We start from the raw sequence: 14,364 nt of genomic DNA on the forward strand, positions 1-14,364 counted from the left end.
CCCTTGCCGTCTGCTTCCCACACTGACTGAGCGCCGCAAAGTGAAAGTGAAAGTACAGCACAGCGGTGACGTCACCGCTGCGCTCTGCTCTCACTGTACGGCGGCACTCAGTCAGAGCAGGAAGCAGACGGCAAGGGACCTGACGGACATCAGATGGTGAGTATGTACTGTTTGTTTTTTTTGGTAACCAGGGTAAACATCGGGTTACTAAGCGCGGCCCTGCGCTTAGTAACCCGATGTTTACCCTGGTTACCCGGGTGCTGCAGGGAGACTTCGGCATCGTTGAAGACAGTTTCAACGATGCCGAAGTCGTTCCCCTGATCGTTGGTCACTGGAGAGAGCGGTCTGTGTGACAGCTCCCCAGCGACCACACAACGACTTACCAACGATCACGGCCAGGTCGTATCGCTGGTCGTGATCGTTGGTAAATCGCTATGTGTGCAGTGTTAGCTATCCATCCTAGCTTTGCATCATCTGCAAATCTGATTAGTTTATCATCAGTTCCCTACCTACTTAGCACAGCCAGGAGAACGGTAAACTCACATGGTTAATCTTCTTTCATGGACGTTCTTAAAGAGGGATACTATGATTGATTTTATTTCTTGGAATATTCTTGGGTTTAGTAATGATTACAAAAGATTTGCAATCCTCGACTATATAAAAAGATTCAACCCCGCAATGACAGAGCTGCAGGAGAATCATGCAACAAACACCACCATCAATCAGATACACGGGTGCTGGATGGGGTCTACCTTACATTCCTTAAATTATTCAAGAGGAGTTAGAATAACTGTACATAAATAATAATGATAATCTTTATTTATATAGCGCCAACATATTCCGCAGCGTTTTACAATTCAGTAGTTCATATACACGTCATAAGTAACAATGTTAAAGATAATACAATAATTAAAGCAAAATAATGACGCCCCTGCTCGTGAGAGCTTACAATCTACAATGAGGTGGGGGAGAAAAGTCCATGGGCTTTTTTACCATGATGGTACAGCCATCTTGAGGGAACGGGGATAGATAAAGGCTGCATAAAGTAGTCACCGGCCAGTATGTGAGGTGCTTTTGTGTGCTGTGGAGTTTGATGGAGAGTTATGTGCAGAGAAATAGTGAATGGGCTAATATATATATATATATATATATATATATATATATATATATATATATATATATATATATATATATATATATATATATATATATATATATATATATATATATATATATACACACACAGTACAGACTAAAAGTTTGGGCACACCTTCTCCACACATGTGGAACTATATACTTAACAAAAAAGTGTGAAACAACTGAAAATATGTCTTATATTCTAGGTTCTTCAAAGTAGCCACCTTTTGCTTTGATGACTGCTTTGCACACTCTTGGCATTCTCTTGATGAGCTTCAAGAGGTAGTCACCGGGAATGGTCTTCCAACAATCTTGAAGGAGTTCCCAGAGATGCTTAGCACTTGTTGGCCCTTTTGCCTTCACTCTGCGGTCCAGCTCACCCCAAACCATCTCGATTGGGTTCAGGTGTGGTGACTGTGGAGGCCAGGTCATCTGGCGTAGCACCCCATCACTCTTCTTCTTGGTCAAATAGCCCTTACGCAGCCTGGAGGTGTGTTTGGGGTCATTGTCCTGTTGAAAAATAAATGATGGTCCCACTAAACGCAAACCGGATGGAATAGCATGCCGCTGCAAGATGCTGTGGTAGCCATGCTGGTTCAGTATGCCTTCAATTTTGAATAAATCCCCAACAGTGTCACCAGGAAAGCCCCCCCACACCATCACACCTCCTCCTCCATGCTTCACGGTGGGAACCAGGCATGTAGAGTCCATCCGTTCACCTATTCTGCGTCGCACAAAGACACGGTGGCTGGAACCAAAGATCTCAAATTTGGACTCATCAGACCAAAGCACAGATTTCCACTGGTCTAATGTCCATTCCTTGTGTTCTTTAGCCCAAACAAGTCTCTTCTGCTTGTTGCCTGTCCTTAGCAGTGGTTTCCTAGCAGCTATTTTACCATGAAGGCCTGCTGCACAAAGTCTCCTCTTAACAGTTGTTGTAGAGATGTGTCTGCTGCTAGAACTCTGTGTGGCATTGACCTGGTCTCTAATCTGAGCTGCTGTTAACCTGCGATTTCTGAGGCTGGTGACTCGGATAAACTTATCCTCAGAAGCAGAGGTGACTCTTGGTCTTCCTTTCCTGGGGCGGTCCTCATGTGAGCCAGTTTCTTTGTAGCGCTTGATTGTTTTTGCCACTGCACTTGGGGACACTTTCAAAGTTTGCCCAATTTTTCGGACTGACTGACCTTAATTTCTTAAAGTAATGATGGCCACTCGTTTTTCTTTACTTAGCTGCTTTTTTCTTGCCATAATACAAATTCTAACAGTCTATTCAGTAGGACTATCAGCTGTGTATCCACCAGACTTCTGCACAACACAACTGATGGTCCCAACACCATTTATAAGGAAAGAAATCCCACTTATTAAACCTGACAGGGCACACCTGTGAAGTGAAAACCATTCCCAGTGACTACCTCTTGAAGCTCATCAAGAGAATGCCAAGAGTGTGCAAAGCAGTCATCAAAGCAAAAGTGGGCTACTTTCAAGAACCTAGAATATAAGACATAACTTCAGTTGTTTCACACTTTTTTGTTAAGTATATAATTCCACATGTGTTAATTCATAGTTTTGATGCCTTCAGTGTGAATGTACAATTTTCATAGTCATGAAAATTCAGAAAAATCTTTAAATGAGAAGGTGTGTCCAAACTTTTGGTCTGTACTGTATATATAAAAGGACTTGGAATGGAAATGTGATAGGCCACCCTAAACAGATGTGTTTCTAGGGTGAGCCTAAAATTGTGTAAGTTGTGGTTAGTCCTAATTTCTTGGGGTAGAGCATTCCAGAGAATAGGTGCAGCTCGAGAGAAGTCTTGGAGGCAAGGCCGGCCCGAACGTATAGGCGAACTAGGCGGCCGCCTAGGGCGCCGACCCTAAGGGGGCACCAGGGAAAAAATAGAAAAAATTATAAAAAATCTTTTCAAAAGGCAAAAGGTGTATGGAGCGGAGCTGAATGTGTATGAGGTGTATAGAGCGGAGCCGTGTGTGTATGAGGTGTATGGAGCGGAGCCGTGTGTATGAGGTGTACGGAGCGGAGTCATGTGTGTATGTGGTGTATGGAGCGGAGCTAAATGTGTACGAGGTATACGGAGCGGAGCCGCGTGTGTACGAGATGTATGGAGCGGAACGCGTGTGTACGGAGCGCAGCCACGTGTGTAGGAGTAGCTATGTGTGGCCATTATACGGTACGAAGTATCATGTGCGGCCAATATACAGTATGGAGCATCATGTGTGTTCATTATACAGTATGGAGCATCATGTGAGGTCATTATACAGTATGGAGCACTGTGTGTGGCCATATTTTTTTTTGTTTATAATTATTCTTTATGAAACAGTGTGATCAGCAGTGCTAAATGGGTGTGGTTGGGACGTGGATATGGGTGTGGCTAGTTATGAATGGGTGTGGTCAGAGGCGTGGCCTAAAATTTGCCGCTTACGCGCGCCGCAAACTTTGTCCCTCTTTCCCATCTTGAAAAGTTGGGAGGTATGTTAAAAGTAGTAGGGGAGCAACAAAATAGTTTTGCCTAGGGAGCCGTAATCTCTCGGGCCGGCCCTGCTTGGAGGTGGGAGTGCGAGGTACGGATTAGTGCAGATGTTAGTCGAAAGTCGCTTGCAGATCACAACAAGCGGATAGGCCGATAAACAGAAATGAGGGAGGAGAAGTAGGGGGGCCGCACTGTGGAGAGCTTTGTGGGTGAGAACAATAAATTTCATCTTTTAAAGGGAACCCTGTCACCCCCAAAATGGCTGGTGAGGTAAGCTCACCGGCATCAGGGGCTTATCTACAGCATTCTGTAATGCTGTAGATAAGCCCCCAATGTTACCTGAAAGAGGAGAAAAAGACGTTAGATTATACTCACCCAGGGGCGGTCCCGGTGCGGTCTGGTCAAATGGGTGTCTCCGGTCCGCTCTGGCGCCTCCCATCTTCATTCCATGACGTCCTCTTCGGGTCTTTACACCGCAGCTCCGGCGCAGGCGTACTTTGTCTGCCCTGTTTAGGGCAGAGTAAAGTACGGCAGTGCGCAGGCACTGGGCCTCTCTGACCTTTCCGGCGCCTGCGCACTGCAGTACTTTGCTCTGCCCTGAACAGGGCAGACAAAGTACGCCTGCGCCGGAGCCGCGGTGTAAAGACCCGAAGAGGATGTCATAGAATGAAGATAGGAGGCGCCGGAGCGGACCGGAGACACCCATCCGACCTGACCGTACCAGGACCGCCCCTGGGTGAGTATAATCTAACGTCTTTTTCTCCTCTTTCAGGTAACATTGGGGGCTTATCTACAGCGTTACAGAATGCTGTAGATAAGCCCCTGATGCCGGTGAGCTTACCTCACCAGCCATTTTGGGGGTGACAGGTTCCCTCTAATGTGTGGGAGTTATAGGATCATGTACATTATAGGGGCATGTACATAACAGTATGTAATTTGCTCATATTGACTCCTTTAAACAACCTGACGGTAGAATTGTTGGAGTTAGATGTAAAATCCAGCACTTGAATGTATCATTGTCGTAGTCTAAATCCTACATACGCAAATATCACTGTCAAAAAGATTGTGGAGAGCCTGGCTGTACGGCCAGAGATGATCCAGGGGATTCCAATAATATTTGTAACCCCGGTGGTGACAAGTTTCGGGGGGGGGGGAAGGTAATACTTTGTCCCCCTCTGATCGTCTCATCAGACAGGTGAAACTGTTTGACATTTGGAGGGAGAAGTTCCAAAGCTTAACCCTTTCATCCCTGGGCGACTTTCCATTTTTCCTTTTTGTTATTTCCTCCCCTTCTTCCAAAGCCATAACTTTTTTATTTTTCCAGCCACATAGCTGTATTAGGGCTTGTTTTTTGCGGGATGAGTTGTACTTTTGAATGACACCATTCATTTTGCCACATAGTGTAATTGGGAAACGGCAAAAAATTCCAAGTGAGGTGAAATTGCAAAAAAAAAAAAGTACAATTCCACAATGGTTTTGAGGATTTTTATTTATTTACCATGCTCACTATATTGTATCTGACCTGGCACTATGATTCTCCAGGGGTGTGTGAGTAAATGGATACCAAACATTTATAGGTTTTTTTTTTATTTACGTGGTGGAAAAAAAACAACTCAGAAATTTGTCCAAAAAACATTTTTGCTTACATCACCATTTTCTGAGACCCGTAACATTCTCATTTTTTGTGATCTCGGGCCGGGTGAGGGATTATTTTTTGAGCCCTGAGCTGACATTTTTAATGATACCATTTTGGGGTAGATATGATGTCTTGATCGACTCATTACATTTTATTACAATGTTGCATCAACCAAAAAACTGTAATTCTGGCGTCTTGATTTCTTTTTCTCATTATGCCGTTTACCGATCAGATTAATTTGTTTTATATTTTGATAGATTTGACATGTCTGAACTCAGAGATACTAAAAACGTGAATTTTTTTTAAATTTCTTTAATTGTTTTATTTGCAAAGATGCAAAAGGGTGATCTGAACTTGTGTTTTTTTTGGGGGGGGGATTTTTTTTATTTTTACTGTATTTAATAGTCTCCATAGCAGACTTGAAGCCACTATCGTCCGATCACCTGTGCTACACATAGTAGGATATCAACCATGCTATGTGTAACAGAAATCATCATCTTCTATGAACGTCGGCCATTGGGAAAGGCAGGGACATGTCACAGTTTGTAAAGGGCTTGAAGGTCTCGTGCCTCATCATCCTATCAATCTCTATCAAGGATTGATTTAGCCTCATGTAATTCTCAAGTGACTCCACTAATTTCTAAAGTTGAATATCTCCCAAGATTTCTATCGGATCACTCTCCCCTCCGGTTACAGGGAGAAGCTTGGGGGAATTCTTTGATATTGCTTCAGGTTCGGCCCCTAATAATGTGATTTTGATGCTACAAAGACCTATTTAAGTGGGGTACTGACCAGAAGGATTAAACTAGTAAAAGATACAGTGCCTAAAAGTAGTATTCAACCCCCTGCAGATTTGGCAGGTTTAATAAGATGCAAATAAGTTAGAGCCTTCAAACTTCAAACAAGAGCAGGATTTATTAACAGATGCATAAATCTTACAAACCAAAAAGTTTTGTTGCTCAGTTAAATTTTTATAAATTTTAAACATAAAAGTGTGGGTCAATTATCCTTCAACCCCTAGGTTTAATATTTTGTGGAATAACCTTTGTTTGCAATTACAGCTAATAATCGTCTTTTCTGAGACCTGATCAGGCCGGCACAGGTCTCTGGAGTTATCTTGGCCCACTCCTCCATGCAGATCTTCTCCAAGTTATCTAGGTTCTTTGGGTGTCTCATGTGGACTTTAATCTTGAGCTCCTTCCACAAGTTTTCAATTGGGTTAAGGTCAGGAGACTGACTAGGCCACTGCAACACCTTGATTTTTTGCCTCTTGAACCAGGCCTTGGTTTTCTTGGCTGTGTGCTTTGGGTCATTGTCTTGTTGGAAGATGAAATGACGACCCATCTTAAGATCCTTGATGGAGGAGCGGAGGTTCTTGGCCAAAATCTCCAGGTAGGCCGTGCTATCCATCTTCCCATGGATGCGGACCAGATGGCCAGGCCCCTTGGCTGAGAAACAGCCCCACAGCATGATGCTGCCACCACCATGCTTGACTGTAGGGATGGTATTCTTGGGGTCGTATGCAGTGCCATCCAGTCTCCAAACGTCACGTGTGTGGTTGGCACCAAAGATCTCGATCTTGGTCTCATCAGACCAGAGAACCTTGAACCAGTCAGTCTCAGAGTCCTCCAAGTGATCATGAGCAAACTGTAGACGAGCCTTGACATGACGCTTTGAAAGTAAAGGTACCTTATGGGCTCGTCTGGAACGGAGACCATTGCGGGGGAGTACGTTACTTATGGTATTGACTGAAACCAATGTCCCCACTGCCATGAGATCTTCCCGGAGCTCCTTCCTTGTTGTCCTTGGGTTAGCCTTGACTCTTCGGACAAGCCTGGCCTCGGCACGGGAGGAAACTTTCAAAGGCTGTCCAGGCCGTGGAAGGCTAACAGTAGTTCCATAAGCCTTCCACTTCCGGATGATGCTCCCAACAGTGGAGACAGGTAGGCCCAACTCCTTGGAAAGGGTTTTGTACCCCTTGCCAGCCTTGTGACCCTCCACGATCTTGTCTCTGATGGCCTTGGAATGCTTCTTTGTCTTTCCCATGTTGACCATGTATGAGTGCTGTTCACAAGTTTGGGGAGGGTCTTAAATAGTCAGAAAAGGCTGGAAAAAGAGATAATTAATCCAAACATGTGAAGCTCATTGTTCTTTGTGCCTGAACTACTTCTTAATACTTTAGGGGAACCAAACAGAATTCTGGTGGGTTGAGGGGTTGAATAATAAATGACCCTCTGAAAAAACTTTTCACAATTTAAAAAAAAAAATAAACAAAGAAACAACATTCTTTTTTGCTGCAGTGCATTTCACACTTCCAGGCTGATCTACAGTCCAAATGTCACAATGCCAAGTTAATTCCAAATGTGTAAACCTGCTAAATCTGCAGGGGGTTGAATACTACTTGTAGGCACTGTAAGTAGCAGAAAAGAGGTGCTGAATTAGAAAGTAAGGTTCTAGAATCCGAAACATTGCATACCCAGGACAATAACCCGACGAATAAAAAGTTTTGGAAAAAGGCCCAAAAACAACTGAGAATAATTAAAATAGAGCAAGTGGACAACAAAAGAAAGTTTTATGAGGAGGAAGAAACAACTGGCGGCTTACTACCGAAAATGGCCCAAGCTCAGAGAGACCATCTATCTATATAATTGTCTAGGGGTCACTTCCGTCTGTCTGTAATGGAATTCCCGCGTCGCTGATTGGTTGCGGCCAGCAGGCCGCGACCAATCAGCGACGGGCACAGTCCGGCCGCAAATTCACCCCTTCCTACTTTCCGTCAGTGCCCCCTCCATACTCCCCTCCAGTCAGCGCTCACACAGGGTTAATGGCTGCGCTACACCTCATTATGCCACGGTGTAATGCAGTCCGTTAACGCTGCTATTAACCCTGTGTGACCAACTTTTTACTATTGATGGTGCCTGTGCAGCATTAATAGTAAAAAGATGTAATGTTAAAAATAACAAAAAAAATAAAAAAATCATTATATTCTCACCTTCCGGGGCCATTCCCGCTCCTCGCGACGGTCCGGTCCATGCATTGCGGTCTCACGAGATGATGACGTAGCGGTCTCACGAGACCGCTACGTCATCATCTCGCGAGACCGCAATGCATTCTTGGGACCGGAGCGTTGCGAGGAGCATCGCTAAATGCCTGGCCTGTATCCGGGGGCCGCCGGAAAGTGAGTATATAACTATTTTTTATTTTAATTCTTTTTTTTTTTTAACAGGGATATGGTGCCCACATTGCTATATACTACGTGGGCTGTGTTATATACTACGTGGGCTGTGTTATATATTGCATGGGCTGTGTTATATACTAAGTCTCTCTGTGTTATATACTATGTGGGCTGTGCTATATACTACGTGGCTGTGCTATATACTACATGGGCTGTTATATACTACGTGGGCTGTGCTATATATTACGTGGGCTGTGCTATATACTACGTGGGCTGTGCTATATACTACGTGGGCTGTGTTATATACTACGTGGGCTGTGCTATATACTACGTGGGCTGTGTTATATACTACGTGGGCTGTGTTATATACTAGGCGGCTGTGCTATATACTACGTGGGCTGCGTTATATACTACGTGGCCTGTGTTATATACTATGTGGGCTGTGCTATATACTACGTGGGCTGTGTTATACACTGCGTGGGCTGTGCTATATACTACGTGGGCTGTGCTATATACTGCGTGGGCTGTGCTATACACTGCGTGGGCTGTGCTATATACGTGGGCTGTGCTATATGCTACGTGGCTGTGCTATATACTACGTGGCCTGTGCTATATGCTACATGGCTGTGCTATATGCTACGTGGGCTGTGTTATATGCTACATGGGCTGTGTTATATGCTATGTGGGCTGTGTTATATGCTACGTGGCTGTGCTATATTTCTCTGCTGTATCTGTGCATCATGAATCGTGGTATGTGTTAAAGAGGGGGGCCCACTGAGACTCTTTCGCCCGGGGCCCTCAAAAACCTGGAGCAGGCCCTGGCTTCACTGATTGATCACGCCCGGCAGCGAACAATCAGCGACAGACACAGTCCGGCCGCGAATTGGCACGGAATTTGAACCACGCTTCGCTAATTGGCCGCGCCCGGCCGGCCGAATCCTGTGTATAAATTGCATTATTCTGAAAACTTCATAAATAAACTACATACATTTTCTAGAATACCCAATGCGTTAGAATCGGAACATCATCTAGTGCCTTTATTGAGAGGGAAGGATTAACACCCAAACTCCTGCAATTCAACAGACTTTACATAGTTTTTATACCAATTTGTATTCATCTGGGGTGAAGTACTCGTGAGAACAATTAGCCGATTACCCAACTAGGATTAAACTTCCAACTTTGGGTGAAAGTGATGAGTTTTAGATTCGCCGATTTACCTAGAGGAGATTCAACGAGCGGTAGGGGAAATGCCAAATGGTAAAGCCCCTTGTCTGACGGCCTCTCAGTAGAGATCTAGAAGATATCTGAGGAGGAGCTTTTCTCGCACTATTTGTACATGGTGAATGGTGAATTCTCCGAGGGAACACTGCTAACATCGCTACTTGGGGCTATAATAGTCGTCTTACCCAAGGAAGGGAAAGATAAGGAATTATCAGAATCCTACAGACCCATCTCACTACTAACATCAGAGGTCAAGATTCTGGCAAAAATCCTGGCAAATAGGTTGCGCTCTGTGATAACGTCACCGGATCACACCATCCAAGTCGTCAGACATTAACCTACGAAGGTCGTTTTTGCATTTGCAGGTGGTATAGCCTGATCCCAAAAATAAAGCCAATCTCTCCTTACATGTCACAAGAGTTTGGATAGTGTGGAGTGGGCAGTGCTGAGAAAAATGGGATTTGGGACTAATTTTATCAAACGGGTAATGCTACTGTAAGACCCCGACAGCTGAAATAAGAGTCGTCAGGGATACGTTTAATCTTTTTAGGGGGACAATAGACAACAGGGGGGCTTTAAATATGGTGGGAAAGAGGAACGGATCGCAGTGGAAGGCAAATGATTTGTTGTCATTTGTTGATAACTTGAATATCTCCCTCCCGTTAATAAAGGATCTTTTCTGGACTAAATATTATTTTTATTATAAAATGTGCTCCATGCCCTCTATACCCTGTAATATCTCCCAGGACCTGGTCTGGAAAAAGGGCGTTCCTAGAATAAAGCTGGAAAAATGACAGTTGTCCAAGGATCAGGGCGGTTTAGCATGGGGTTGATTTCAGAAGATTGGCTTTGGAGAAGACTATGTTCGTGGTACTGAAATATCTGGGGGGATAATATTTTGAAACTCCAAGAGTTAAATAATTTCATAATGACCTCGGCGCTGATACATAAAGTGTGGTGGACCTGTAAAAAGCTGTGGGGTATTGGGGCCTATTCTAAATATACTCCTACATGGAATTATCCAGGCTTGAGGGGGCTCTGTCATCTGGAAGGGTTTGGAGGATGGAGGAAACAAGGGCTGAAATATTTATACCAGTTATATTTGTGGGTTTGATCACCTAATACAGACGTTCCAGCTATGGAACTCTACAAGTATCTACAATGAAGACGCATCCGATGTCACCATTTCTTCCAAAAGCATCTGGACTATGTTGTACTAGCAAAGCAACTAGAGGCCAGAATTAATTAATGTACAATGGCTTGCGAAAGTATTCACCCCCTGCCTTTTTACCTATTTTGTTACATTACAACCTGTATGTTAATATTTTTGTAATCCGATACGATGCATCAGCACTAAATAATCTAAGTTGGTGAAGTGAAGTGTGAAAAATATAGGCATAAATTACATTTATGGGATCAAATAACTAAAAATTGGCATGTGCATATGTATTCACCCTATGAAGCCCCTGGTGTAAGCAATTCCCTTCACAAGTCCCATGCTTAGTGACAGGACATCCACCTGTGTGCAATCTAAGTGTCACATGTCTGTCACTATATACACTTTACCTTTTCTGAAAGGTCACAGAGGCTGCAACACCATTGACAAGAGGCACCACTAATCAAATACCACGAAGACCAAGGAGATCTCCAAACACCACAATGAAGACCAAGGAGATCTCCAAACACCACCATGAAGACCAAGGAGAGCTCTAAACGCCAGCATGAAGACCAAGGAGAGCTCCAAACACCACAATGAAGACCAAGGAGAGCTCCAAACACCACAATGAAGACCAAGGAGAGCTCCAAACACCACCATGAAGACCAAGGAGAGCTCCAAACACCACCATGAAGACCAAGGAGATCTCCAAACACCACCATGAAGACCAAGGAGAGCTCTAAACGCCACCATGAAGACCAAGGAGAGCTCCAAACACCACAATGAAGACCAAGGAGAGCTCCAAACACCAACATGAAGACCAAGGAGAGCTCCAAACACCACCATGAAGACCAAGGAGATCTCCAAACACCATGAAGACCAAGGAGATCTCCAAACACCACCATGAAGACCAAGGAGATCTCCAAACACCACCAAGAAGACCAAGGAGAGCTCCAAACACCACCATGTAGACCAAGGAGAGCTCCAAACACCATGAAGACCAAGGAGATCTCCAAACACCACCATGAAGACCAAGGAGATCTCTAAACACCATGAAGACCAAGGAGATCTCCAAACACCACCATGAAGACCAAGGAGATCTCCAAACACCACCAAGAAGACCAAAGAGATCTCCAAACACCACCATGAAGACCAAGGAGATCTCCAAACACCACCAAGGAGATCTCCAAACACCAACATGAAGACGAAGGAGATCTCCAAACACCACCATGAAGACCAAGGAGATCTCCAAACACCACCATGTAGACCAAGGAGAGCTCCAAACACCATGAAGACCAAGGAGATCTCCAAACACCACCATGAAGACCAAGGAGATCTCCAAACACCATGAAGACCAAGGAGATCTCCAAACACCACCATGAAGACCAAGGAGATCTCCAAACACCACCATGAAGACCAAGGAGATCTCCAAACACCATGAAGACCAAGGAGATCTCCAAACACCACCATGAAGACCAAGGAGATCTCCAAACACCACCAAGAAGACCAAAGAGATCTCCAAACACCACCATGAAGACCAAGGAGATCTCCAAACACCACCAAGGAGATCTCCAAACACCAACATGAAGACCAAGGAGATCTCCAAACACCACCATGAAGACCAAGGAGATCTCCAAACACCATGAAGACCAAGGAGATCTCCAAACACCACCATGAAGACCAAGGAGATCTCCAAACACCACCATGAAGACCAAGGAGATCTCCAAACACCATGAAGACCAAGGAGATCTCCAAACACCACCATGAAGACCAAGGAGATCTCCAAACACCACCAAGAAGACCAAAGAGATCTCCAAACACCACCATGAAGACCAAGGAGATCTCCAAACACCACCAAGGAGATCTCCAAACACCAACATGAAGACCAAGGAGATCTCCAAACACCACCATGAAGACCAAGGAGATCTCCAAACACCATGAAGACCAAGGAGATCTCCAAACACCATGAAGACCAAGGAGATCTCCAAACACCACCATGAAGACCAAGGAGATCTCCAAACATCACCAAGGAGATCTCCAAACACCACCATGAAGACCAAGGAGATCTCCAAAGACAACCAAGAAGACCAAGGAGATCTCCAAACACCACCAAGAAGACCAAGGAGATCTCCAAACACCACCAAGAAGACCAAGGAGATCTCCAAAGAACACAGTAAAAAGAAAAGCAAATGTTCACAGTGGTAGACACGTTCTTTACATGCTAATCCTCAAAAAAAAAACACAGTGAAATTCCAGGTTGTGATGTAGCAAAACACAAAAAAATGACAAGAGGGTGAATAGTTTCGCAAGCCACTGTACAAATCTTTGCTATCTAATATTTTAGGGAATCCTATGGTTTTGACCAAGTGTGGATGGGAAAAAGATATAAAAGATACAGTATAAGAAACATTTCCCCGGAAAAATGGGAAGATATTTTGGAATCCCCTGGAATGGTGTCTATCAATGTGGCACAGAGAAGATCCCAATTATTTCTTACTCATAGAACTCCAAAAATTATGCCAAAAATTAACCTCAGATTGGATGATCAATGTCTAAGATCTAGTGAAGAATGGGGAGATTTAGTCCATATGTTCTGGTCAGGTCCCAGACTTGGGGAACTATGGGACAATGTGGGTAGGCTGGTCGGAGAGGTATATAATATTCGACTGCCTCTGAATGCCAAATCTTATGTTCGGGGTGTGTGGGAGATATTGGAGTTCCCCCTCCACTACATTACTATAATGTTATGTTTATACCTTAATAGCCGTATTTCCTACTAGTCCTCCAGTAATAATCTCCTGCTGATAAAACAGTGATTTTATCAAAACTACAGCAAGCAGCCCAGTAAGTGACACATCGCTGGAATCAGAGTCTCTGTCTCTATATTATCATGCTCTCAGATTAGGTGGCAAAAGCCTGGTGACAGTTTCCCTTTAAGTTAAAAGCTATGTCTTTGAATTTGGCGTTCTGTATCAGAAACTCAAAACTCCGACTACAAAAAATGTTCAGGTCGTCTCCGAATACAGTTCTAAAGTGGGAAATTCACAAAAGATGGCGGCCATCACGTCATGTGTCCCCTTAATGAGCTTTTCACCGACTAGGTTCACCTCTGAACAGGCACTGAAACAAGAGGAGTTCCTGCCTGTATCAGTTCATGAGCTAAATGGGGACAAGGTTGAGGAAATGGCCCAGAAAGCGGTCCCATCACATGGCTGCTGCTATCTGCATTCTGCACCCTAAGTTTACATGGGCGGCACTGACCTGGCATAGAGTTTCATAGCAGGCAACACAATCATTCATGGCTTATTATACATTTTACCAAAAAGTGACCACTGACCAACTCCTTCAACCTTGTTAGAGTTATTTTTAATTTTTCAAAAATTTTATCTAAAAATAAAACAAAAAAAGTAATGATCTGATTTTGCTTTCCCCTTTGTATGCCTCAATCAGGGTTAATCGTGGCACTTAAGGGGGTTAAATGTAGAGATCAGAGGCTTCTTTAATCTCTACTATTACTGAATATTTTTTATTAAAAGTCCAGTCCCTATAGCAGGTGT

General features: G+C 44.1%; 1 protein-coding gene across 2 annotated transcripts in view; it reads right to left on the bottom strand.

Moving 5' to 3' along the window:
• RAB3GAP1 (RAB3 GTPase activating protein catalytic subunit 1) overlaps positions 1 to 14,364 on the bottom strand; it is a 114,069-nt gene that overhangs the window by 83,902 nt on the left and 15,803 nt on the right. The gene's annotated exons all lie outside the window — the stretch shown is intronic.

Source organism: Ranitomeya variabilis, chromosome 7 (assembly GCF_051348905.1).
Source record: "Ranitomeya variabilis isolate aRanVar5 chromosome 7, aRanVar5.hap1, whole genome shotgun sequence".
NCBI classification, from domain to species: domain Eukaryota; kingdom Metazoa; phylum Chordata; class Amphibia; order Anura; family Dendrobatidae; genus Ranitomeya; species Ranitomeya variabilis.